This window comes from Protopterus annectens, chromosome 11.part0 (assembly GCF_019279795.1).
Source record: "Protopterus annectens isolate FY-2018-M chromosome 11.part0, PAN1.0, whole genome shotgun sequence".
NCBI classification, from domain to species: Eukaryota; Metazoa; Chordata; order Ceratodontiformes; family Protopteridae; genus Protopterus; species Protopterus annectens.
This window is the reverse complement of record NC_056745.1, coordinates 1,113,782,510-1,113,788,061: the sequence shown is the minus strand read 5'-3', so window position 1 is coordinate 1,113,788,061 and position 5,552 is coordinate 1,113,782,510.

Here is a 5,552-nt window from a genome sequence, read left to right as displayed (position 1 = left end):
TCCTTTGTGTTGAACTACATCTCTAAGTGCACACTTAAATTTATGTGCTTTAAGACTGTGATATTTTTCCATTTTGCATTCTTCAGTTTATTTCTTTATTTTTATGTGTTGAGATATCCTGACAGGGATGACAGACACTTTTCAACAGATTCCCAGAGAAAAAAATCTCCATGTACAAACATAAATAAAGCTTTATATACAAAATACAAGAAAAGACATACTAAGCTTTTGCAGTATGTGTGCTTGCATGTTAAACATGAAGTGCGCTATAGGAGAAATTTTATAAACTGGGACTTGTGGTGGCCTTAATACCAGGGAAAACTATTCATCAGTATATGCCAATGAGCTAATTAATGTCACCTGACAAATAACTCCCAGTACTAAGGAACAAATCTTGAAAAAGGTGAGCAGCCGAGGGTAGGGCCAACAGCAAGAGGTTAGGATAATTAGTAAGGGAGAGTGGTTGTAACAAGGTGGTGGGGGAGTCAAAAGAAGATGGGGTCCAGGAGCAAGTAGTAGAGAACAGGAGCAGCAGAGGGACATGTCAACATCAGAGACAGGGGAAACAGATAGAGAAAAGGCCCAGTACTAAGACAGGGAGGCAGCAAGAAGCGGGGGGGGGGGGGTCAAAATTAGAAATAGGTGGCCTGCAGCAGACAGAAAAGTAGTAAGGAGTACAGCTTTGATTTGGTTGTGTTAGAACATGGTGAGAATGGGATTTAACAGTTGCCTTCTTGCCCAACCTGAATCATTTACCAGGAACTGAAAAGCAGTGACCAGAACAGAAAGAAAAACCTCAAAAATTTGGGTGACTTTTAATGGCCTTAGATTACTATGATTGCCTCACACTAGATATGATGGAGAGAAGGAAGGTTGATATGTTGTGAGTGCAAGAGACCAGATGGAAGGGGAGTAAGGCCAGGTCTATCAGAGGCAGTTTCAAATTGTTTTACCATGGTGGGGATGGGAGGAGAAATGGGGTAGGGGTTATCCTGAAAGAACAGTATGTCAAGAGTGTTTAAAGAGTATCAGACAGAGTGATGATTGTGAAGCTGGAAATTGATGTTATGATGATGAATGTTGTTCATGCATATGCTCCGCAAGTTGGGTGTGCAATGGATGAGAAAGAAAAATTTTGGAGTGAGTTGGATGAAGTGGTGGAGTGTACCATTGAGAGACAGAGTGGTGACTGGAGTGGATTTTAATGGGTATGTTGAAGGGAACAGAGGGGGTGAGAAGATGATGGGTATGGTGTCAAGGAGAGGACTATAGGAGGTCAGATGGTAGTTGATTTTGTGAAAAGGATGGACATGGCTGTGGTGAATACATATTTTAAGAAGAGGGATGAGCATAGGGTGACATACAAGAGTGCAGGAAGATGCACACAAGTTTATTATATCTTATGCAGGAGGGCTAGTCTGAAGGAGATTGGAGACTGCAAAGTGGTAACAGAGGAAAACATAGTTAGGCAGCATAGGATGGTGGTCTGTAGGATGAGTTGGAGATCAAGAAGAGGAGGAGGAGAGTGAGGACAGTGCCAAAGATCAAATGGTGGAAGGGGAAAAAGGAAGAATGTAAGGTAGAGTTTAGGGAAGAGTTAAGACAGGCATTGGGTGGCAGTGCAGAGTTACCAGATACCTGGGCAACTACAGCAGAAGTGGTAATGCAGTCAGCTAGAAAGGTGCTTGGTGTGACATCTGGATTGAGAAAGGAGGACAAGGAGACCTAGTGCTGGAATGAGGAAGTATATGAGAGTATACAGAGGAAGAGGTTGGCGAAGAAGAAGTGGGATAGAGAGATGAAGAAAGTAGATAGGACTACAAGGAGATGAGGCATAAGGTGAAGAGAGAGGTTGGGAAGACTAAGGATAGGGCACATGGTGAGTTGTCTGAAAGGTTAGACACTAATGAGGGAGAAATGACCTGTACCGATTGGCTAAGAAGCAGACTGAGCTGGGAATGATGTGAGGCAGATTAGGGTGATAAAGGATAACAAAGGAAATGTACTCACAAGCAAGGAGAGTGAATTGAACAGATGCAAAGAGTACTCTGAGTGGCCGATGAATGAAGACAATGAGAGAGAGAGAGAGAGAGCGAGAGAGAAGGTTGGATGATGTGGGGATAGTGAATCAGGAAGTGCAACAGATTAGCAAGGAGGAAGTAAGGACAGCCATGAAGAGGATGAAGAATGGAAAGGTTGTTGGTCCAGATGACATACCTGTGGAAGCATGGAGGTGTTTAGGAGAGATGGCAGTGGAGTTTTTAACCAAATTATTTAACACAATCTTGGAAATGAGAGGATGCCGAGGAGTGGAGAATAAGTGCACTGGTACCAATTTTTAAGAATAAGGGTGATGTGCAGATCTGTAGTAACTACAGAGGGATAACATTGATCAGCAACAGCATGAAGTTATGGGAAAGAGTAATGAAAGCTAGGTTAAGAAGGAAGGTGATGATTAGTGAGCAGCAGTATGGTTTCATGCAGAGAAAGAGCACTACAGATGCAATGTTTACTCTGAGGGTGTTGCTGGAAAAGTATAGAGAAGGTCAGCAGGAGATCCGTTGTATTTTTGTAGATTTAGATATAGCATAAGACAGGCTGCCTAGAAAGGAGTTGTGGTATTGTATGAGGAAATCAGGAGTGGCAGAGAAGTATGCAAGAGTGGTACAGAATATGTACGAGGGCAATGTGATAATGGTGAGGTCTGCAGTAGGAGTGATGGATGCATTTAAGGTGGAGGTGGGATTACATCAAGGATCAGCCCTGAGCCCTTTCTTATTTGCAATGGTGATGGACAGGTTGACAGATGAGATCAGACAGGAGTCTCCCTGGACCATGATGTTTGCAGATGACATTGTGATCTATAATGAGAGCAGGCAGGTTGAGGAGACCCTGTAGAGTTGGAGATATGCTCTAGAGAGGAAAGGAATGAAGGTCAGTAGGACCAAAACAGAATATATGTGTGTAAATGACAGGGAGAATGGAGGAATGGTGAGGATGCAGGGAGTAGAGTTGGCTAAGGTAGATGAGTTTAAATACTTGGGATCAACAGTACAGAGTAATGGGGAGTATGGAAGAGAGGTGAAGAAGAGAGTGCAGGCAGGGTAGTGTGGGTGAAGAAGAGTTTCAGGAGTGATTTGTGATAGACAGGTGCATCAAGAGTGAAAGGGAAGGTTTACAAGATGGTAGTTAGACCAGCTATGTTACATGGGTTGGAAACAGTGGCTCTGATGAAAATACAGATGCTGAGTTGGAGGTAGCAGAGTTAAAGCGTTTAAGATTTGCATTGGGTGTGACAAAGATGGACAGGATTAGGAATGAGTATATCAGAGGGTCAGCACAGGTTGGATGGTTTGAAAATAAAGCCAGAAAGGTGAGATTGTGTTGGTTTGGACATGTCCAGAGGAGTTATGTTGGGCTTATTGGGAGAAGGATGCTAAGGATGGAAATGCCAGGCAGGAAGAAAAGAGGAAGGACTAAGAGAAGGTTTATGGATGTGGTGAGAGAGGACATGCAGGTGGTTGGTGTGACACAGCAAGATGCAGAGGACTGGAAGAAAGGGAACCAGATGATCAGCTGTGGTGACCCCCTAATAGGAGCAGCTGAATGAAGAAGAAGACTACTATGGTGCTATAAGAAAAGCATGGATGGACTATAGTATTAAGTTTGAAGGCCACACCTCAAAATATGCACTACGCTAACTGAAGATTTAAGCGAAGGATCAGAATGATTTTGAGATGAATGACTAGTTTATGTAAAAAATAAATAAATAAAAAATGTGCATGTTGGTTTTGCAGTACATAATCTGGTTATGGCTCATTATTATAGACACTGCATACTGATCAGACTGACTTGGTTTGTAAATCTGAGCTCAATTATCAAGGGTTTTTCCAGCTCAGATATAACAAGGTGATTTTTTAAGGAGGGAAAGCTAAAATAAACTTGGTGAGTTATTGACATTTCTCCTTGTGTTCTTGGCAGTCAGACATGGCTACAGACAGTGGGAGGTTAAGAACATCTAGGACCTTGGGCAGTTTATAAAATCATGGGCCTGTTACACACACTTTTAGGTCTATGCTATTATTATATTCTAACAGTGTCTGCACCGATTAAGTATAGCCAGTTGACTGTATACACCTCAAGTATCTGATTATGATGATAAAAATGTCCACAGCAAAGTATTCCAACTTGCTTTATGCAAATGTACACTAGTGATGAAAAGCCAGATTAATGACTGTTTAATCTGATCATAGTTTCCAGAGATATCCCCCATACCCAACAATTATACTACCGTTGTGGAAGGTGTACACCTCAGATGTCTGACAGTGTTCAAAATAGAATTTATTTCACATAAATGGACATTACTCCAACAAAGCCAGATCATTTAAATTGAGTAAACAAGAGTGTAAGTTACCTTAATTCACAGGAAGGCCCACCTCCACCATGCAGTTATAGCCACTTTGATGTGTAAACCTCATCTAATTGAGAGAAAAGATTAAGCTCTCAATTTCTAAGCATAAGAATCAAGGACAAAGGCAAAACATAATGAGAGGCAAAGAATCAGAATCAGAGAACGTTTCCTCTTATATAGTTAGAAGATTGTCACATTAGGAGTTTTTTGTGTTTTGTTTTTGCTTTCTGAAGGCTACGAGGTATGAAACTCAAATATTTGTCATTATTTAACAACTACTATCATCAGTGGTTTATTTAATTATTGACATCTGTTTACCAGGAAAATCCAACTAGATAATTTTATCTGTATTTCAGTGGAGGCCTGGGGAGAAAATAAAACAACAGAAAATACATACATAAAGATGGGAGTTGACATCATATTACAATACACTGTAAATATACAGATTAATACAAATATTAATACACATAAACCATCACTAAAACAAAATAAATACAATTTAATGTGACAATGAAACCTGCTGACACGTTATAAGTGCAAGAGTTTATTATTGACTCATAAAGTAAATGTCAGAGTGGAAAAAGTCAAACAACGGATAAGGAGGAGAAGAGGAAGAGAGCAGAGAGCGAGAAAAGTATTTGTTAGAGGCAATACGTTTGGTAGATGTGGGAGGTGGGAGAAATAACAAGTAAACGTAAGATTAACAATAAGGGAAATAAGAGTAAGACAAATAAAAACAAGGAAAATTAGAGATATCATGTATAAATATATCAGAGGAGAAGGAGATAACAATTTTAGCCAGAAGAGCAGCAAGTACAAAGCCAGTAGTTGGCTAGAAATTCTTTTAGCTGCAGCTAAAATAAATGAATGTTATGTATTGCCCTGATTGTTGCATGGATCATATTCCAGACTTTTTCTACACAGTGTGAGTATAGACTTTGACCGCAGGTTTTGTAAGGCTTATAGATGTCAAACAGATTTTTGTCAGAACAAAGGTGATGACATGGGTGGTACTGGTGGAGAACTGTACTTATAGCTGGGCAGGAAGTGGGATTAAACATAATTTTGTTTAAGAGAAGCTGGGTGTAATTTAGTTTGTAGGATCATTTTAGCCAATTCAGTTTTTAGTGCAGAAGAGTAA